This window comes from Chelonia mydas, chromosome 1 (assembly GCF_015237465.2).
Source record: "Chelonia mydas isolate rCheMyd1 chromosome 1, rCheMyd1.pri.v2, whole genome shotgun sequence".
Lineage (NCBI taxonomy): Eukaryota > Metazoa > Chordata > Testudines > Cheloniidae > Chelonia > Chelonia mydas.
Window position 1 is genome coordinate 54,745,726 of NC_057849.1, and position 23,243 is coordinate 54,768,968.

General features: G+C 40.1%; 1 protein-coding gene and 1 long non-coding RNA gene across 2 annotated transcripts in view; one reads left to right on the top strand and one right to left on the bottom strand.

Annotated features, from left to right (window-relative positions):
• The window catches only part of FOXO1 (forkhead box O1), a 100,727-nt gene that overhangs the window by 60,847 nt on the left and 16,637 nt on the right, over window positions 1-23,243 (bottom strand). The gene's annotated exons all lie outside the window — the stretch shown is intronic.
• On the top strand, window positions 2,009-21,931 carry LOC122463343. Its single transcript, XR_006286607.1, has 3 exons — window positions 2,009-2,229; window positions 13,067-13,135; window positions 17,694-21,931. It is a non-coding gene; the product is annotated as an uncharacterized LOC122463343 (long non-coding RNA).

Genomic DNA, 23,243 nt, shown 5'->3' on the forward strand with positions numbered 1-23,243 from the left:
GGGCAGCAGCTTCAACAGATGTTACTGAGCATGCTCAGTATCAGCAAAGTGAAAATTCTGACAGTCAGCAGTTTGTAACATTACACAACACCCACCTACATCAGTTAGGGACGTGACTTTTTTCACACCTCTAGCCAACAAAGCTATATCAGCAAAAGTTGGTAGTATAGAACAAGCCTTCCATTCAGACTACGATCAATTTTGCATGCAGGAGAGAGGCATGTACTCACTCCATAACCATTAAAGGTATTTAAGAACAATGTACAATACTGTATTCAAAATATAGATGCAAGTCTAAGATATATTCTCCTGCTTTTCTTTTGAAGTTCTGCAGCTCCTCTTGGCAAACAGCAGCTTGTAAACTGACATTTATAAAACTAGAGAAAGGCATTATTTTCAATTACTTGAATAAAGTTTCTTCAGTTCTTTAAGCATTGTTTAATAAGAGCTCAAATTTATCATGACTGTCGAAACCACAAGATCTTTTGGGTCACAGTGATCAAGACATAGAGCCACAACTGCTGTAGGGCTGTTTTTCTCTCTCTCTCTCACACACACACACACACAAAACCAATCCACCCACCCACCTACTTGTGCCACAGCTTGCTGACAAATCACTATGTTTTGGTTTCTATCCCCTGCTGTCTTTTAGCTGAAAAAAATGAACAGTTCTTGTGTTCTCTATCTACCCCTGTTAAACTATGGCAACCTATTAACTCTAAAGCATCCATTCAGAAGGAAAGATGATCTTGTAGTAAAGACACAGGATTTTTTTTGAGTTCTAGTCCTGGCTCTACCACAAACTCCTTATGACCTTGGGAGACTTACTTAACCTCCATGCCTCAGTTTCCCTATCTGTAAAATGGGAATAGGAGTACTTCTAACTCAGAGGGGTGTTCAGGATAAACTAATTTTTGTAAAGCACACAGAGGTCGTTTGAGACATCCAAAGTATCACCTATTCATACACTAAGTCACTATTCATACACTACATACAAGCCAAAATAAGTGACAATATTAAAGTATGACACTGATATAGAAAAACTATCCAAATACAAAAAATTCTCATTCTGTTGAAACTTATCAATACACAAATTCTGTAGAACATTAGAATGACTATGTAAAAATGGTACCTCACTCAGATCTGCTCCTTTTGTTTATTCTTCATCATAGAAACGTACTGCTCCAACAAAACAAATAAGTTCTCACTACTTGTTATTCCTGTAAGCTATAGCATTACTACATTGCTATGGGAAAGCGAGCTGCATTCATTTCTGGCTTCTGGTTCATGAAGAGATTATTTTATTTCTAAAATGAGTAAAATTTTATGTGGAAGGCGTAGACTGTAATCAAGGAATTCCAGTGCCACTTTAAAAACACCTGTCACACTAGAACCACACTTTAAAGGAGTGATAAAAATCAAAGAAAGATCAACAGAAAGTGAAGGAAAAATAGCCAGTGTTCATAATGGAGAGAAATTTTGAGTATGAGAATTTGCAAGCTCAGTACAGATACATGCCAATTCATTTTTTAGCCAAACATTTAGCATTTTCTGCTCCATCCTTCAAATCTCCCGTACTACACTATATCTCAGAGTCAAGACGTTTATTTATGTTTTAGTCTGTCCCCCATTTTACAGATTTTTAATGCTGGATGGCACAAATATAAGTGGACATATTTCAACACTACAGATGGCAAGTCTTATTTAAACTTTTAAAACAAAAGCTTGCTGCTCTCCAGTTGGTTTTGAGTTCTAAATCTATTTTTGCCCCAGACCAGAGGCGAAAGTAAGAAAGTGGCTGCTGGTACACAGCTGACCAACCCATTGTGTGTGGGGGGCGGGGGGTGCAAAAGGGGCAGCTGCCTTGGAGCCCAGCGATTTAAAAGGGCCCGGGGATCCTGGCAGCGGCTGGAGCCCTTGGCCCTTTAAATTGCCACTGGAGCCCCTGGCCGTTGCTGCTACCCCAGGGCTCTGGCAGCGATTTAAAGGGCCCGGGGCTCCAGCTGCTGCCATGGTAGCTGCAGAGGTGGCTGGAGCCCCAAGCCCTTTAAATCGCCACCAGAGCCCCGGGCGGGGTAGGTCAGACTGTGCTGAAGGGCTAGCTGGAGAAGTCTGGCCCCAGCTGCACCCCTTCCGCCCAAGGGCCTGCCCCTTCTAGGGGCCCAGAGCCGCCCCCTTCCCCGCACCACACATACACCTTGCCCAGGATCCTGACTCCCCTGCGTACCGGTAAGTCTGTTAAGTTACTTTCATCCCTGGCCCAGACGGAATACAAAATGGTAGTATGTATATTTATTTTAAAATAATTAGTACTGGAACACTTACAGCACAGACATGTGCTTAACAAAAATTGTGTAATATTAGATTTTTTTAATTTGGAAGTTTAATACTCACACTGTTTGACACTTGGTTCTTTCAATCTCAAATGCATTTAAAACATACTATTGAAGCTTTTATGGTTGTAGGTAAAGGCTGTCTTCTTTAAAAAATAGTGGGGAATCCTATAGGTTGTACTCTAACAGTTTCTTTTCCAAAACTATCTTCCATTATGTAACAAATTAGATGTTTTCAAAATGTTCCTCCTGACACACACTGTTCTTCTTTACAAGAAAATTTTACTTTCTTGCTTACAATGACACAGCGTAGGGTTTTACTTAGCCAAAAGTGACCAAAAAGCCAACATCATATACCTTATGTTCTGCTTGTCTATATATGCTACAACATGCCAGTCACTGTTTAGCTCAACAGATTTCAAAATCATTTCTCAGTTCCTCCACTTCATTTGCCAAGAAAAAAAAAAAAAAAATGTAAGCTTTCATTTTTAAAAGCCACACCTCCAAGTGGGGGGGGGGGAGGGATTTTCGCCAGTGAAATATTTTCAGATTACCAGAAGGCTGCACTCTTAGTTCCTTTGTTCTAATACTTAAAATATTCAGCCTTTTAGGCTTCCTAACTAGCACCAAATAATTTACAGTTAAGTACATTCCTCACATCTGTTCTGAGAGCAGGAAAAGTTGCAACTGACAGCTGTCATGACAATCTCTGGATTCAGACAAATGCCTGGTGGTTAATGTCCATACAAAGCATGCACATGTGACGACATAAGCATTTTGCAATTCTGGGACAGAGCATAAATTTTAGTGGTTTGGGTTTTTTTGCTCCATTAGTCTGGTAATGGAGAGACGAAATTAATCTGAGAATTGTATCAGTTTTGAGGTTATGATCATTTTATAGTATGAATTGCTTAATCTAAAAGTTATCAGATTGTGCACACAGTCCTCCAGGAGTTGTATAGACATAACTGTTAGTCCTGCAAGCTCTGGACTACAGACCTGAAAGTGGCACTGTTATTTTGTACAGAAGTTTGATTGTTCTTCACTATTTCCTGAATCGCTGTAAGTTTAATTTATAAAACACCCAGGACTTCATGTCTATTTTCATTCCCATCCCCTCTTAACCAAGAGCCTCTCTCACCAAAGCAAGAAGCATGTTGAACAGGTTGAATGATTTTCAAATACGAAAGTTAGTGAAGTAAAAGAAACTGCTCTGCTAGTTGAATCAGCAGAAGAAAAACATTATAGCAGGTCTTACACATTCTGTGTGGAAGAGGACAGTGGCTCACACACTAGCTCACTGTACAGTGACAAACAAGACTGCCTGTTTTCCTCCTTTTGTGGCTTTCCAAGGTCAAAGAAGATTTTCAAAATCTAGCTGTACTCATGCACAAATGAATTCCATCAGCTTTATAGTGATGCTCTTTAACTGGGCTAATAATACAAGGGGGAATCCTAAGTGGCCAAGAAGTTGTCTACTTCCCTTAGCGCTACTATCCTAGTTGAACAACACTAATGCAAACTTTGTACGTGTTGGAAAAGGAGTTCCCAATCATTGAACAGTAGGAAAATGTATTCCTGCTTATGTGAAAGCTTCCGTTCTTTGAGTAATAAAGTTCCATTATTTGAGTAATAAAGTTCACAATGGGTACTACAGCCTGTTTGCAGGATGAAAGGAGAATCAGATCAGTCAGGCACCAGCAGCAGTGGAATGAATGCCCCACATCCTGAAGTTCCATCCAGCTGAGAACTTCCACAGCCAGGATAACTCAAATCTACTATGAGGGGGAAACTGCAACCTGCCAGCTGAGCCTCCCCACCCCCACCCCAAAAAATGAGTCATGGGGTGGAGAGCAGAATACACAGACCCTTCTTTTTGCCTCTGGCCCTTCTCAGCCTAGCTTGCTCACTCCCAGAAGAATGCAGGGGCACCAGCCCCTACAAATGCCTCAGAAGGAGAAGTGGAGCTGAGGAGATGATGTCCCTGGCTGGGAATCAGTCATATTATTGAACGAAACTCTTAATCTAAAAACGTGAAGTGAAGTTTGGAATTTCCCTCAAAACTACTCTGAGCAAGGAGGTCTGGCTAAGTTGCCTACCACTGCGGGGATAAGGGGGGGGGAAAAAATATGGAGGGACCTTCAGCTGGTGGGACAAGACAGGTCTGCTTCTGCCCCCAGCTACAAACAGGCTGAAGTACCCATTGTAACAGATCTGTGGACACTAATATGAAGAATGTAGTTATCTGTCCATAATTTGGGATAAATTTAACATTAAACAAAAAATGCTGAGCCCCACAAATTATTTAAATATATTTTTCTAAAATTCCTTACCTATATTTCAGTTTAGATTACAAATGAAAATTTAAAGAACTTTCACTCTGTCTTTATTTTTAAAAAACATGCATTTCACTGAGAAGGTTTCAAAAGTCATTCACAGGTTGTTTCACTTACAGGTCGTTACACCACCACCACATTGCTGCTAAGACCGTGAAATGTTTTTCAGTTTCAAGATTTATTCATAACAAATTTTGAAAAAAAAAAAGCAACAGTTTCACAAAATATGCTTAATTTCACTTCCATGATAAATCCACACCCGTATCCCTACAGTCATTTTCTTGAAGGAGCACAAATTAATTTTAATGGTCTAATTAAATTTGAGTTGTCTGACTCCTCTGTTCGAAGGGCTGAAACAGAACAGCTAGTCATTTGCTCCCATTTACCTAAATCCATCATGCAAGGCACTCAAAACTAAAATATCACGTATACAAAACAAAAAATGTAATGTTTTACAGAATATGAAATTAACCTGTGGAACCCAGGGCTGCAGGATAGTTTGAGGCAAATTGTTTGTAATTAAAGAGCAATTTGATATTTTTATGAACAGCAGCATCTGCTGTTACACTAGTTAAAATAAAATTACAAGTGTTAATAATCCATTTGCTTCAGGGCATAAATTCATCATCAGCTACGGGAAGTAGAACTTTCCCCATGTGTCAGTTTTATCTGTAGCACAACTTTTACAAATGGACAAAATCTTAGCTTTTCATTCTTGGTAATTAAAATAGTCCTGTTTGATTGGGAGAAGAAAACACAGCTGGCAGAGTTTTATAAGCTTTGACAGAATTAATTTTTTGGGGTTTTCCAGCCCAAGTATGCACTCTGTATATGGCTGTACACTCCACTAGTATGTGCTGGTGTTTAGAGTGAGGTATTAAACGATAGTTTTTAAATATGGTTTTGAGGTACAACAAACAGTGTGTAGCTAAAATCTCTATTAAAAGTTCAAAATGTCAATAAAACATTAAGTGACCTTTATTAGTATTTTCACATATGTATAAAGAAAGGCATTCAGTTAAGTCTATTTATAAGGAAATTAGAGCTTTGAGAAAATGAAAGTGAGGGGAAAAAGTTTAAAATATTACATAAAAATGCGCTTAGCCAGTAATTTTAAAAAGTATTTAAAGGACTGATATTATATGCAGTTTTCGCTGAGAAAACTGCTAGTGTTGTCACAAAGAACAATTACTAGAACATCCAGAGAGAAGGAAAATCCCTTCCGACTCCTCCAGGTTATGAATCCATACTTTCCAAGACATTCAGCAACTTCAACTTGCAATTTTGGTTCCAAAGACTGTGTCAAACTTAGCTCTTCCAGCCATGAATAGCATCTGCAGCACTGCTAGACTGGCTGTTTATTAAAACATTCTGTGCCTGGATGTCTACCTCCTCCAAACAGCATAAAAGGTATGAGGTAACATGTCGTGATACGATGTGTAGCTGTGAGAAAGAATGAACTGGCAATTAAAATTGAAAAGTCGTAAGTACTTTGCATAAGAGAGAGGCATTCTGAAGAAAATGTGCAATTTACTGGCTTTGGGGAAAGGTACGGCAGATAAAATGATAATCAATATTTAAATAACTGCATGTATTAGCATATTAGAATAAATATACAGAACTCACTTCAGAGGTGGTTTTCCCAAACAGGTTAAAAAAAGTTCTAAGTTAGAACAAACCTACACAGACTTCTGTTTATCCTTTTGGCATACTAAACTGAATGCAACAACCAAAAGGGTTAAGGAAATTTAAAATCCCAGTTTAGAAGAATCAACACTGAAAAATACTTGTTTTAAAATATAAGGTATGTTTCATTTTAACGTGCTAGCAGAAGAGATAACGTAGGCCCAATTACAGGTGAATCTCAATAGAACAATCTCAGTCTTAAATTTATCATCAAAAAAGCAATTAACCCTTAAAATTACCCCAATATCTAACATTCTGTTAAAACTCTAAATGGAGAATGTTTCTCCAAGACAGAAATATTTAAAATACTGAGGTTTTTTGAAGGGCTTTATTTGATTGATTGAAGTCTTAGCTTTACTTCACATAATTTTCAGTACAGCTCTGTGTATTCGTAATATCCAGAAGAAAATTAAGCAAAAATTGGGATGGATGCACAAGAGTAACTATAGTCAAAAAATGTAATGTGTTAACCAGAACTTTCATAAATTACAATGTAGTCATTACTCATTGCCTATGAGAAATACTACCCAGATGGCATTACCTTCTTCTGTAACAGTCACTGCTTAGTACTCTGTCACCAGGACTGGCCCCCAGCTAAGTCTCTTCTAAGGAGAACCAGCCAATCCAGATCCACCTGTGCACAGTTAACCGGCTACATGGCTGAGCAGCAGTTAGTTAAGGAACACCCAGGGCCCTAAAGGGTTCTGAGGACTCAGGCAGGACCCCAGAACACAGAGGAAGCTCCCAGGGAGAGAGCTTCTCAGGCAAACTGGGTAGAAAACTACACCCAGGGGCATCTACCTAGAGAGCAGAGGCTTCCAGAGAGAGGAATAGCCTCAGAACTCAGAGAGAGAAAGCTCAAGAGGAGACAGCCTACACAACTCCCCAGGAAGGGAGGCCTGGGAAACACCATGAGTCAGCATGAGAGAGACAGCAAAGATCCAGGCAGCTGAGAAGCCTGGGGACTTACAGCAGAAGGAGAAGGCTTGTTTACATATGTTTGGCAGTTGATTAAATAAACTAGACCCCATGAAGGGGTATTGTTCACTGTATACAAGCCTCACTGAGCTTTCTGAAAGCCAACTAGGGGAAACTGAGGCACAGACCCAATTGTGTTTCTACACCAGGGGACTCCAGGGTGAATTCTCACCATAACATACCCACATAGCAAAGTGTTTAAAAGCAGTAGTCACCAACTGGCAGATCGCGATCGACTGGTTGATCCCGGAGCCTCTGCCTTTCGATCATGATCTCCTGGTTGGTGACCACGGCTTTAAACACTCTGCTATATGGGTATGTTATGATGGGCATTCACCCCTGCACCGCTAAAAGTCTGGTGGCGCAGCAAGGCTAAGGCAGGCTCCCTGCCTGCCCTGGTCCCATGCCCCTCCCGGAAGAGGCCAGCATGCCCAAGGGAAGAGAGGCAGGGGTCTCTGCGCACTGCTCCTGCCTGCAAGCACCGCCCCCGCAGCTCCCATTGGCCAGGAATGGAGAACTGTGGCCAATGGGAACTGTGGGGGCGGTGCCCGCAGACAGGGGCAGTGCACAGAGCCATGTGTGTGTCCCCCCCTGCCAGGGGCCATAGAGGTGCGATGGCCGCTTCTGAGAGCGGCGTGGGGACGGAGCAGGCAGGGAGCCTGCCTTAGCCCTGCTGTGCCGCAGACCGGGAGCCACCCAGTGGGAGCCCGCACCCTTCTTGTGCCCCAACCTCCAGCCCCCTCCTGGAGCCAGCACTCGGTACTCCCTCCTGCACCTTAAACCCCTGCCCCAGCCCTGAACCCCCTCCCAGAGCCAGTACCGCGAGGCTCCTCCTGCTCCCTGAACCAGCCCTGAACCCCCTTGTGGAGCCAGCACCCCATACCCACTCCTGCATCCCAACACTTTGCCCCAGCGCAGAGCCCCCTCCTGCACCCAAACTCTCTCCCAGAGCTTGCACCACCTCCTGCACCCAACCCCCTGCCCTAGGCTCAGCCTGGATCCCCCTCCCACACTCCAAACCCCTTGGCCTCAGCCCAGAGCCCACACCCCCTCCCAAACCCCAACCCAGTGAAAGTGAGTGAGGAGTGAACGAAAGAGGGAGTGGGAATGGAGTGAGCGGGGCAGGGCCTCGGGGAAGAGGCAAGGCAGATCCTGGGTTGCACTTAAATTCAAAAAGTGATCTTGTGCACAAAAAGGTTGAAGACCACTGGTTTGAAGACTACTAGGCTAAATTCTGCACTCAGTTATACTTTTGTAACCCCACTAGTTTTAATGGGGTTGGATAGATGTAGCCAAGGACCAGACCAGACCCACAAAATGTAAGTTAATTTACTTCTTTAGACACTTTAATATGAAGGGCCTTGAAGTTGGGAGCATACCATTTTGGAGTTCCTGTTAAAAAGATGATCACAGTGCAGTCTGCTGGTCACATTCAGCCATAATGTGGCCGGGAAACAATATTTTGCACTGTAGAAGATGTTTTCATATGTGCTGCCTTCTGAAAAGCAGTTCAGTTGTTCTTTTAATCTCAAACACCCAGCAAATATGAAGACACCAGCTTTCATTTACTCCTATTGCCAGGATTAATACTGACAGGAGCAAAGAACAGGGACAACCAAAATATTGCACAGTGTTGCACCAAAAATTAGTAAATACTACAAGTTAGGCAAAAAGTCAAAGTGCAACACCAACTAAGACCCAGCCAATTTTGGATGGTTACAGCTAAGCCTCAGTTTCTAATGACTATGTGGTGCATGGGCAAGAACAGCCTTCAGTCTTTTTACAGCTTCAGTTGCTAACTATAAACCTCCAAAAGTAAAAACATGAAAAAAAGCATTTGAGATACTGTACAGCTACATTATACAGGTCATCTCTAAACTGCAAGAGAAGATTAAGAAGTTGCCTTACTGCTGTTTTACTAAAGGATACAAGAGCCACCCCCCCATACCCTTAGCTATTATTCCTATTCTGTAATTCACCATGAGGCATGAAAGGGATGGAAGGCATGTCCCAGCTCACTATTAGTGGCACTGATGCTAGTATTTACAAGTCAGAATTCAGTTAGGGATTTTATTCTCTTAAATCCTCAGGATTGACCATTGACCAGTTACCCACAGAAAAAGATCTAGCTTGAACATCCTTAACAGATTTCTGTTCAGATACCCAAGTAGTATTCTCCATTGCTTGACAATAAAATATCGATATTCTGGAGATACAATATTTCCAACCAGCAATATCTCCATTGCTGGTGTCATAAATATAAAGGGAAGGCTAACCACCTTTAAATCCCTCCTGACCAGAGGAAAAACCCTTTCACCTGTAAAGGGTTAAGAAGCTAAAGATAACCTCGCTGGCACCTGACCAAAATGACCAATGAGGAGACAAGATACTTTCAAAGCTGGGAGGGGGGAGGGGACGACAACGACGACAAAGGGTTCTCTCTCTTTCTGTGTGTTGCTTTTGCCGGGACCAGAGCAGGAATGCAGGTCAGAACTCCTGTAAAAAGTCAGTAAGCAATCTAGTTAGATATGCGTTAGATTCTGTTTTGTTTAAATGGCTGATAAAATAAGTTGTGCTGAATGGAATGTATATTCCTGTTTTTGTGTCTTTTTGTAACTTAAGGTTTTGCCTAGAGGGATTCGCTATGTTTTGAATCTGATTACCCTGTAAGGTATTTACCATCCTGATTTTACAGAGGTGATTCTTTTACTTTTTCTTCAATTAAAATTCTTCTTTTAAGAACCTGATTGCTTTTTCATTGTTCTTAAGATCCAAGGGTTTGGGTCTGTGTTCACCTACGCAAATTGGTGAGGATTTTTAATCAAGCCTTCCCCAGGAAAGGGGGTGTACGGCTTGGGGGGATTTTGTGGGGGGAAAGACGTTTCTAAGTGGGCTCTTTCCCTGTTATATTTGTTCGACGCTTGGTGGTGGCAGCAGTAAAGTCCAGGGACAAAAGGTAAAATAGTTTGTACCTTGGGGAAGTTTTAACCTAAGCTGGTAAAAATAAGCTTAGGGGGGTTTTCATGCAGATCCCCTCATCTGCACCCTAGAGTTCAGAGTGGGGAAGGAACCTTGACAGCTGGTATGTCAAAGTGAAGTTTCGAAGTTAGAAGAAGTGAAAAAGTTGACTGTCTGCATCGTGTAACTTTAATAAACACCTTCCCCATCAAACCTACTTACTTGCCCAAATGAAAGCAGCAATAAAGTTGTGTTTTCCTGACCACAAAGGGGAAGAGTCAGTGGCTGTGGGATGTCTTCCAGAGAAATACAATACAATGTAGGAAGTTACAAATTAAGTTACAAGTTGAGTGGAATGTTGAACATTCACATACTGATCTGATGGGCTAACGCACAGTGCATTCAACTGAAACGATATCTATATGCAATACTTTTTTCTTTGTTTTATTCTCATAGTAGTAATTGCCACACCTCAGGACATTTTCTCTAGACAGATGACTAAACTGCCTAGACACTTTGCCTCAGACTAAAAACTCCTCCCAGAGGGTCAGTTTATGAATACCCTTAATTTTGGAAGAGAACTGTTCAGTTCTTGTAGCACAGATTCCCTGGTGGTAGAAATTTGAGGACAAGTCTATTGTAGCGTTAAATGTGGATATACGTGTTCAAGGAAAAAGGAGTGGTGGGGATGAGGGGGGGAGATGGGTGAATGTTTAGGTTTTTAATTTCAAACTAGGGCTCAAAAGCTGTTCATTTTAGCATGCAAGTGATAAAGGAGGACATGCAGTTTTTGCAGAGTCAGATGTCTATTTGAAAAGTAGTAATTTATTATAACGCTGGCTATGGCTACGCTACAACTTAAGTCAACATAAGTTATGTCCTCAGGGGTGTGAATTAGCCACCCCGAGTGACATAACTTTTGCCAACTTAAGTGCTGGTGTGGACAGCGCTATGCTCATGGGAGAGCTTCTCGCGATGACATAGCTACTGCCGCTTGCAGGGGCTGGAGTATTTAAGCCGAGGGGACAGCTCGCTCCCACCTGTTTAGAGCAGCTACACTAGAGAGCTTACAGCGGTGCAGCCATGGCCATGCCCTCTGAAATAACATTTATACATCTATGACCTCGATTAGGATGGCTTCACAAAGCCATCCTAATGAACTGAAAGAAAGCAAATGGCCTCTAATTAGGCATCTAATTACATTTTGGGTCCCCCATCCCCCTTCAGAAAAAGGGGGGGGGTTTCCCCCTTCCCTGTGAACTCCTAAGATCTAGGTTCAAATCAAGTTTGAATCAAAAGATCAAGTTCAATACGATTAGGTTAAAACTAATTTGTGCTCTCACCCTAAACTTTCCTGGACACTGGTCTAGCCCAGAGGTGGGCAAACTATGGCCCACGGTACCATCCGGGGAGGCTGCCCCCCAGCCTCTCCCCTGCCGTCCCTCCTCCCCCGCAGCCTCAGCTCGCCATGCCGCCAGCGCTCTGGGCAGCAGGGCTGCGCGCTCCTGCCGGGCAGCGCGACTGCCAGTCCTGCTGCTCTGAACGGCATGGTAAGGAGGCAGGGAATGGGGAGGGTTGGATAAGGGGCAGGGGGTCCCGGGGGACAGCCAGGGGACAGGGAGCAGTTGGATGGGGCAAAGGTTCTAGGGGGGCAGTCAGGGGATGGGGAACGGGGGGTTGGATAGGCATGGGAGTCCCGGGGGGCCTGTCAGAGAGTTAGATGGGGGTGGAGTCCTGGGGGGGCGGTTAGGGGCAGGGGGTCCTGGGAGGTGGTGGTCAGGGGACAAGGAACAGGGGAGTTCTGAGGGGGGCAGTCAGATGACAGGACATAGAAGGGGGCAGATGGGGGGAGGGGCCAGGCTGTTTGGGGAGACACAGCCTTCCCTACCTGGCCCTCCATACAGTTTCAGAACCCCAATGTGGCCCTCAGGCCAAAAAGTTTGCCCATCCCTGGTCTACCTAAAGCCTCCATTTTGGCACAAGGCAATCTTGGTTCAAAAGGCCCAGGTCTAGATTAACAGAGATGAGGCAATTTGAAATAGAGACTGAGCTGTGCAGAGAACCCAGTACCTGCACCATACCTGTCTCTAGCAGATTAATCCTTCATGTTCATTAGCATAAAATGCATGCACCAACACCAAGCCAGATTTATTTATTTTTTAAAAAAGAATTCTGTTATCAGGACTGCCAACCAACCAGAGATTTCACCTTAAGGAACCTAACCAAGAATTCTCTTTCTGAATTGCTTCTTTATCATGACTCTTCCATTTTACTGCAACTATTTACTTTCCTTGCTGGTTCAATCATAAAAAGCCAAAATGCTTTCCTGGAAGAACATAAACAGGGATCAACCAAAAGCACAATATTTTTAAGACTAGCCACCATAAATATTCTACTTTAATTACTCTTAACTGGTGTATATTTATCACTAGATGATTAACATACTCCCTGTAATACATAACAGGAAGTCTTATTCCTTCCTGTTACCTACGGTATATCAGTGCCAGATACACGAACTGCCAGAGTATGAAAAATTTGCAAGCTAGTCTAAGAACTAAAAGTAAGTCTTTAAGAAGACTCCAGCCAGCTTGAAATCCTGATGTAGAAGGGCTATTAGCTCATAATTCAAACTCTTAATGAAAAGGAATTGGTGAACTGGCCTGTTACTATTCAATTAACTAATATTTTGATGGCCAATCTCAAGTCTCCTTAGAGTGAAAAGATTTAGGTTCACCCTCCCACAAGCATCTCCCAACTGTTTTTCCTTCTTCCAAGGTTTGAATTTGACAATGATTCAAGGGGGAACTATTGATGGTTGTTCCGGACTACATTCAACAAATCAGAGTGAGTAATGTTAGACCTGTAGCAGTCAAGCTCTGTTGATACTTCAGAAAAGAAAGAAAAAGTTCCTTCTTGCAGCTATTGATTTTAAAAAAAGAATTAAAAGTTCCTCTTAACCCAAAAATCAGATACCTCTGACTGGAAATTAAAAGCACTAATTTAATAGAGACCTAGAACTACAGTAATTCCATAACACAATGATCCTCTAAGAGTAGTGAAACTGGGTTCCAAGCACTAGAGAAATTTTAATATATTCATTAATTGAGTTTGCAAAGAACACACTTTATTTAAGGGATTGATTTAATCTGGCATATACAAATTGCACCCACTGTAGACAAACTAGGAATCTTCAGCCCTGATTCATTACTGCTTTACTCCAGTTTTACTCTGAAGTAGCACCATTCAAATCAATGGAGTAACGCTGGTGCAAATCATAGCTGAATCAGGTCCCTTGATAGTACGTTTTCAGATTGTAAGTGTTCTCTTTCTCCCTTCAGCTGTTTAAAATAGGCCAAAATTTGCCTTCTGGACTAGCAGAGAAGTGATGTCTGATTCGAAAGATCAGGGCTTTGGAGCGGAGCCTGGAGGTGGAGCGCGGAGCTGCAGTTTTTTGCCTGGAGCAGGAGCAGAGCCGGAGCACAGCCGGAGCACAGCTCAAAAGCCATGCTAAACATACTCCAGGAGCAGCAACACTTTGCCAACTTGCAACTGAAATTTGGGGTGGCTTTAGCTCAATCACCACTTGCAGTTATCTTATTCACTTTATGAGCATAGAAAGACAGCCTTCTATAGCGTAGTGGGTAACAAATCCAATACCTTAATCTCATTACTGATAGGTATGCAACTCATAGTAATTAAAGTCACCTAATTTAATCCACTTCCCTTTAAGTAAACCTTAAACGTTTCTGCTGATCTTGCAGGATGTAAGCTCATTTGCACAATAAATGCAGTCTAACAAGTCACCACATTTAGAACAAGTTGCTTCAGTCTTATCTAACTGCCTAGTTTAAATGGTGATAGGTAAGTGAAACTCCACCCGCATGATAATTTCTGGAGTCAAACCTGAAAGAATTAAAGAATTTCCTAACTTTTGTTGTAATACCGAATCACAAATTAGCACTGTCAGTGGTAAACCCAAAATCTGATTGGACCTATGTAGTTCTATTACTTATTTGAAAAGTCGATGTAATCTGTATTTTAACTACTCCTTTAAATAACCAATGCTTGTACCTCAGCACTCCTAAGACACTCACAAAACCCAGCATGTACGACCACGGGAAGTTACTTTACAAGATGTTAAATAAGGACTGTCACAAGTGGCCTAGCAGTAAGGCAGTCTAAATAATAAAATCCTGCTGAATTAACTATAAAGTGAAAAGAAAAAAAAAAAGACACGTTCTATGTAGTTTATAAAATCTATATGAATGCAATGTTAAAACGGAGACTAGGCCAGATCCAGCAGTCCAGCTGATCAGTAGCATACTAGGTGGGAAGGATGAAAAGGTTGCTTAAAGATTATGTCGCTCTTCCCTGATCCAGCTGCCGCTCTCTAAAAGAGCCTGTGTGCTGGTTAGTGCAACATAAGGACTGAAGAACTGATAAAATTTAGACCAGCTGCATGGGGCAGAAAACACGCCTGGGAAATAACAGGGTATAACTGCTTTTCAGGCATACCAGCTTCCCCCATCCATGCTTCTATATTAGAGAAAACGGGGCAACAGGGAGAGGGAGTGCCATCAGAGCCGAACATTGCCTATGTCAGCAGAGGATCAGCTTTACGTTGGAGTGATCCTCCCCACACCAGTTACTTTAGGCTATGTGAAGCAAAGTAGTTGCACTGCGCCATCTGGCCCCCTTAAATAAAAGTTCTAACTTTGAGCAAAGTTATAGTTTCCATGGAGAATAAAATGGCTGCTTGCACATATAAATATTTCATTACTTTATATCTGATTTCCCCAATGCTTTCTACATCCATTATGACAGAGCTCTGGTTGTTGTGGGAACAACAGCTTTCAATTCCCTCCCCCGCCTTTTTTTTTTGGTGGGCAATTAAAATCTCAGTTTTTGCACTGCATTAACAGAGTTTTTTTTACCTTTTAATATCTTTCAAAAGAGAAAAAAAAGGGAAGTGACAGTGGGATTTACACAGTCCTTTTACATTTCAGTGCCAGGATTGGGAAGGTCTAATACCGGAGGACTTCTGAATAATATACAGTCTTCATGTATTTCAATATCTAATCACTTAAGCAAATGCTTCTATGTACTGAAGTGCACAGATATAATTTAGTTTCAATACTCTGCAGGAAAGGGGCCAACTTTAGCTCGTAAGGCAGATTTTGGGGTGCCCAAAATATAAGTCTGGATAAGTACTCTTGTAAGGAAAATGTACTGCACATGCACAATATACTATATTCAGTACATGCATGTGAAATTTGGAGTTTAAACTGCTTGAATTATGTGAACACAAGACAGCCACAATAAGCACTGAGAACATTACTCTGTGCTGTTGCAAACCAAACAGTTGAATGGATTTTCTAGCTTGCCCAAAAATTAATTTCTAGGCCAAGAACAACTATTTCAGAGATGTTTCAGTTCTAAATATGACCAGCCTTGGGCTTAGAATAAGGAGACCTTCTCAATAGGAAGCAGCAGCAGCACAGATAGGATACCCCAACCACCACTTAGCTATTCTCTTTGTAAGCTGCAAGTCCAGAACCAGCACAAGTTTAAGGAGTACTGAAACATAGCCAGGTCTTCTCATTACCTCTGTTTAATCTCAGTTTTTCATCCTACATTATTCAGCAATAAGCCTTAATTGTTTTCCTCTGCACATCAAAATTCTAGGACTACTCCACTCCACCCAGCGATGCACATAGTTCCAGTAGATTTTCAGCAAACACTTTTCAAACTGAGCCTCGTCACCTGATGTATCTACAAATGGTAAAGTACCTCAAAATCTTTAGCAACTATTGCAACAGTGTTTCAAATGGAGCAAATAAACCCACCCCTTAAGCATCTCTCCGAACTTAAGCGACTTCATGACATGTAGTTTCTTCAATATTCATATACAGATCTAAAATAGACGCCAAGACTAGTGAAATCAAAAATCTGAAGCAGTCTCCAGTGCAATCATAACATTTGATTTCATTCACTATATCCTCATTTGTGACCTAATTGAAAGCTAGTGCTAGAGCAGTCAGTTACACTGCACCAGAGCTAACATATGATAGTTGCACATTACAAGTCTAAAAGACAGCTACATAGCAACTCTGCTGGATGAAAACACATGAATAAGCTCAGCAAATATATTCTTTGCAGTAGGTAAAGTGCAGTAAACAATATTTAAATACAGTCCAAACTAGTGAAATTCTATATGCAGAAGCACAAATGCAGTTCTCCAATACATACATGATTGTTCCCTTGTGCATTTTAGATTTAATAAGTTGGAGCTAGTGTGGTAAAGGGCAGAATTCTTACAATACCACATCAAATTCAACTGCCTTGCATTTTAATTCACAAATAAAAATTCTACACAACTCATCAATACTCTAGTGTAAACTAGCAAATGCTAAGAAAGTCACAGTTAACTGCTGCATGTATAACTTAACCTGAGGTTTCCTCCTGACTTCAAACAGATGCCTATCATCAGCTCAGAGTCTCTATTATATATAATTTCTTTTTAAAAAATGGAAAAGTGTATTTACCAGAAATATTTGGTAGGTCTTTGCATGAGTTAGCTGGCAGGGTCAGTACCTGCTATACTCAGAGTTACAAAATCACTTCCATTAGAACTCCCTGTTTCCATATTTTTTCCAAAACAAAAAGGTGGCTGAAGACTGAAGCTCAGCATGGTCATAACCAGTGTTCTGTGTATTTTGCAATTCCATTGCCATGGAATTTGTCAGCAATTATGCTCTCAAAGCATTCATTTTAAAAAGGGTGTCTAGCATTCATGGTCCGTAAAATAACGAGGCAGTGTCATCTTGAATCTGCAGCAGCCTGAAACAATAGTTCATAGAGGCGTGAACTGCCCAATTTATCTCAATAGTGTTAACTCAAATCTAGAAAACACTGCCAATTATTTTACTGTGGATTATTTTATCAGAAACATCCAAATAGAAGTTTTATCCCAGTGTCTCAGATTGCCTCTTACGCCATCCCGTGTGCCAAAAGCCACAGCTACCAAAATCTCCAGCTCCACTGACAACTTCTACAATGCAGTTAATACAAAAATCTGGAGCACATAAAAAAAAATATATCAGAAAAGGACATAAGCAAACTGAATGTACTATAACAGCAACCACCACAATAGCTAACATAGAGATTGCCTAATTTTATTTCACCATGAGAGGGTGACAGAATCCAGGGCTTTTACCACAAAACCTAGGTCCATCTTACCACAGAGTACTTGGGCTTGGGGATGGGGAGGAGACAACAAGTAAACTAGGAAATAAATAAAAATGTCAAAGAGCTTTTTTTAAAAAAAAAAATCACTTAAGAGCATGCTCAATATGCATCTCTGATTTTTAATAGATTCTAACGAAAGTATGTTCCTCTTTAGGATATGAAATGCATGTTCAAACTTCCCAGCCTTAGGAAGGGACTTGCACAGAGACATGGGTGGCTGCTGCTGCATTAACAGTTTGTATAAGGAAGATTATAAGCATTAATGAAACACACACTGGAAAATCCACACCAAAAACCACCTGCTTTATCAAGAAGAGAAATTGTAATCTTACTGTGGAATGCAACAAAATTGCATACAGTGTATTCTGCACATTTTAGGTTCTCATTCAAAATTTAATCGGAAACATTAACTCATACTACCTTGGACATAAATACTATGTTCCAGTCTTGGTTTGTTTTTTGATCAATCATATACCTTAATATTACATTCTTATTTATGGCATAAGGGTATAATTTAAATATATAGAATTTGTAGTATGATCAAATTAACATTACTGTCTGAATTTTTAATTTTCACATTTCCTGACTTCCTGCTACTTTAATTGTGCAACCTACAGGGGCCCGATAATTTTTTTTTTTTTTTAAATCATACAGAAGTGAGGGTTTTTTAAATCTACTATTGTTACAACAGGTGTAACTAAAAGATGGAAAAGATCTTTTATGTGCATTTGACAGCATTTTCTGTCCATTAATGTCACTGTTGCCAACATAGTCAGTTTCGTGCCCATTTGTGTGGGCCTTTAAAAATACCGTTGTCTTCTGTTATCTGAAACAGAATAGGAAAATGAGTTTATAAAGCCACAGAAGTTGGCAAGGAGACCCCAGACGTGAAGTCACTTAATTCTTTTTTTTTTTTTAAACCAAACTAGCTAGCTTTCAAGTTGCCAGAATCGCTTTAATATTACATTAAACTAACCTGTGCATCTGAGATACATACACATCCCTTTAAAACAAGTATGCTATTTGCCACAAGTACTAATTCCCAAAACTGGCTTTATTTTCCTGATCATAGTATCTCAGCATATAAATAAGAATGCAGGCACTCTTCTATACAGAGCCTCTCACTGGAGTCACTGGTTTGAATCTTGCCTATTAAAGACAGCGACTGAAAGTTACTACTGAGAGTTATTTAGTGGCTTATATGAAATGAGGTGGCAGTGGACAGACATTTACGGCTCTGAAAGATTTATTTTGACATCAGAACAAATATGTTTTAAGTTGGCAGAGTCCCTCTAACTGAAAGTTAAAGACATATAGCAATGTATGATGTTATCAGTCCATGAATCAGTTAGGAAAGTATCAACTTCTATTGCAAAGGCACAAAGGTAGATACCTACACTTCTTGTTTCATGACTGATTGAGCATATAGCAATTCTGCAGAGTAAATTCAGTGTCTATCAACTAGTATCCTAACACCTTCCATATTAAAAAAACCCCTACATGTTCGATAAAACCTATTTTAAATACTTCAGCATGGAATGTATTTTTGTTATGTCAGTTATTCAGATACCAAAGTAAGGTTTTTCAAATTTTTGTAAAGTGCTCTGTATTCTATTTGCAAAAGGCTTCTGAATTATTTAAGATTGTGTTATGTGGCTTTTGAATCAATACCACACCCTAGAATCATCTTTGTACAGACCCTTATTCAATTATGAGTTAGTCATGACCACTACAACAATTCTTATGGACAAAGACATTCAACTCAGCATATGCTTTGGGCTCACCCTATCAGGCATACTTCCACTCATACTTCTGCAACTTGCTAACATCCAGTCTCATTCCTATAGCCAGGACAACAGGTAAATCTAGGTGATCAAGCCTTCACTAAGCCAGAAGTCAAGAAGGTGTAACCAGTGATGCAATCTTAATCTCCACAAGACTTAAAGAATATACCCAATTTACAGCAAAAGCCAATAAAAGTTAGTAGTATTTTCTGTTTCAACAGAGCATTCTGTCTAAAGAATTACTCTGAGGATATCAGAATGTTGGTAGGGTCAACTTCTGGCTTTATTCCATTTTCAAAGGCTGAATAAAAGACAAAGAGCAGCAAGTGCTGAAAGAGGGGATGTGATAGATGTTCTTTATAATTAATCTCACAACTTTTCTGAAGTAAAACAAAGGAAAAAAGAAAAAAGTTACCCATAGTTATTTCCCTCAGAGGTAAGTCTACTGCCACCACAATAGACTCCATTTTTTAACCACATTCTACCCTTATCCGCATAACTTGAGTAAGAGATTGTTTTGACTGGAATAGTGAAGAAGCACGAAGATTTATGGTACAACACACTCAGTAACTTTCTTGTTATCACTACAACAGATCTTGGTCTTTCTGCAATTCTTTTTAAGCAAATATGGTTATCAACAGTGCTTGTTAGCATTCAATAGTACAAAAGGGTTTGGTAAAGAATGTTTAGGCTCTCCCTTTGTTGCATGATTCATTCAGAAGAGTTGATGAGCATGTGGGCATTGGTTTTTTGAGGGGGGTTGGCAGAGTTTACATTTCAGACTAGAAATTCTCAGGAACTCTAGAGCAGACTACGCACATGTATAACGGAGATCAATTTTACCTACTTTAGTAAACATTACTTAAGTATGTACTTAAGGACAATTTCTGTGTAATGTAAAATTATATTGTCTTTGACTTTCACATTCCTTTTATTCACAGTATGGAGATGAAGTTTTAACAATCAAGAAATATACCTGATAAAGTTGACGTAGATAAATTCTTTTAGTGAAAAATGCAGTTTAACAATTGAAATTACAATTTGGTAGTTATAGAATCACAGACACTTGAAACTGAGGAGACATATTCAGTCACATAAATAATCTGTTACCAATGCAGAATATCATAACTAAGGTTGAAGGCACTGGAAATTAGATCTTGTTTAAACATTTCATTCTGAATTTCTCCTCAAAACAAGGTGTGTAATCTGACAGCTCACTTCATTAGGTTTATAATTGTAAAAGCACCTAAACTCTAATTACAACAATATGGAAAGTTTTTTCCAAGACATTTTACCCAAATAAGACATGCAATCCAAGTGAGAAAGAGGCAGCTATACCACTGTGTATTGCAGGCCATAAATAAATTGACCCAAGACCCATTACAAATTCTGTCAGTAAAAGTTTACCCTCTCTAATCTACATTCAACCTTCCAAGTAACAGTCCTTTTTCAGGGCTCATAACTGACTGAAATTTAGAATGTTTTAATTACACCTAAAGAAGTCCACTGATTACAATACAGTACTAAAACAACAGATCCTGAGCCAAACAGACCCTTATTCAAGCAGAGCCATTGATTCATCATGTTAAATGAGGCAAGTGACTTGAACTCCTTGTGCCTCAGTCAACTCAGCCATAAAACTGGTTAAAAGCAGAATTTCTTAGAACATATTATGGTGGAGCAGTAGTAAGACAATAGTTAAGATTGCATCAGGGTTTTCATTTCAACTGGAGGTAGATAACTAACCCTGAAGTGGAGTGGGGGATGTAAAAAAAAAAAACTTCCACCTACTACCTAAGCAAGAAATTAGGAATGACTGGGTGTATAGGTGTTTAACAACTTTCCTACCACCCTGTCAAAAATATGCACAAGGAGGAGAAAAAAGGAATCACGGTGACTTATGCCCAAGGAGACAGTACAATAAACATTTAAAAAGCCATACTTAAAGAGTTAACTGTGTTAAATGATAAATTTGTATGCAAAATTGAAGTTGATAAATTAGGGTACTATGACAGCCCAAAAACACCCAAACATTCCACATCCAACAAAAGTAACAGTAGCAATTTTTTGGTCTATAAACAAATGTTGGGAATAGGAAAGTCTTGAATCTGAGAGCTGAAACTATGTTTGGCTTGTTAAAACAATGCACCACCAAAAGATAAGTAATAGAATACAACGTAATTAGTCAGTGACATTCTTCTTAGACTTCCTAGTTTTTGAAATACTCCTTTACTCAAACTGAAAATGCACTTGACATAATCTCAATCTGTACCAACAGACAACAAAGCCACCTGAAAGATCTCATTTTTAAATGCTGGTCTCTCTCATTTACAGCTTTGCCAGATCTAATATTAAAGTTTAACAAAAGTGAAATGGTTATCATTCAAATTTCTTCACATACATCATCCTTTAGGTTTCTTAGCTAAATTTACTGGTAGGAGCTAAGTGTTGTCCTTTTGTTTTTGTAACTTTATACTAGAAGAACACTGTAGGATGTTATCCATCTATAAAAACAAAACAAAAATGTACCTTTCGTAATACCATATCCCGAGGTAGAGGGGAAAAAAATTAAAAGACACTGTTTGGATGGACAACTACCCCAATATTTTAAAAGCCTTAATTATTATCTAATCTAGAAACCCAAGTAAAATGTATTTGGAAAAACTGATAAATCTACAACTTTGCAAAGTTTAACTAATATCGACTGAAACTATATTATGAACCAGTCAGTAGAAAACACTAAAACTTGTAAAATACCTATGATGTAATTGACTGTGTGGGGAATTTTTCTCCCTTTACCGAGGCAAAAAAACAGAAGACCTCTTCTAAAAATAATCTGGTAGGTAGTGACAAATCCCTATATACCTCTGTTATGAAAATAAATATACAAACCATACTTTATACAGCATCAAACCAAAGGTTCATTTACCTCAAAGACGTTAACTGTTTAAATATTGTCCCCAATAAAGACTATAGGAAAAGGTGGTGCATTAATAATCAGTGTATTCAGACAAGTGGCACTTTGTAATCCAATTCAAATAGCCAGTTTTAGAAAAGCAGTAACTGATTAAAAGTCAGCCATTAGCTCTAACGATGGCTAGACAACCTGCTATATTAGAGAGGTCAAGCCACTTGCTAAAGAGAACATGTCTACTGTTGAACAGCCTTAGAAGTCTCAAAGACCAGAACTCTTGCCTACTTGTTATTATTGTCACCCCCACCCTGAAGCTGGAATCAGGGCTTGATGCAGGGCTAGTGTGTGCTTGCTACCCCATTCCAGTCTGTACAAAAGCAGAGTAGCAAATCCTATGATCAACAGGTCACCTAGCAGTTTGCTACTTCTAGACAGGCAGACTTCATTCTGAGGGAAACAGAGTCCCCTTAAATTTAGTTTACAGGTTTTTTTAATTAACAAAGCCATTACAATGAACACACAGCTCACTGGGTAAACATGCAGTATTACTATAACCCTTGTCATGCCTATGCTCCTTCCCCCATTTTAGTTTATGACCCCCTCCCCCATTCACTGGGTCATGTCTGAATTTAGATTGTAAATTCCTTGGGGCAAGGACTGGTCTATTTGCTTCTGTGAAGCATATATCAAATGCCTGAGCACATAATGAACAATGGGATGAAAAGGTGATTTTATATCTTAGACCTGAAATGGCACTCGCGCACTACTAGCTCTAGCTAAGCTACCTTTAAAAAAAAATGGCAAATTCCCTCAATAAGATTAACTGTAATTAAAGTTTGTGTTGGAAAGGACTCTGTACTGCCCTACTTACTGACAGGGAAAGGTCTCACACAGTGGGTGAAAGGCGCTGCCATGTGTCTTCGGACTAGATCTGAAGCAGGAGGCACCGGCCCTTTAAATGCATTGCACACATTGACAGGCTTGAACTTTAGCTCCACACCGGGCA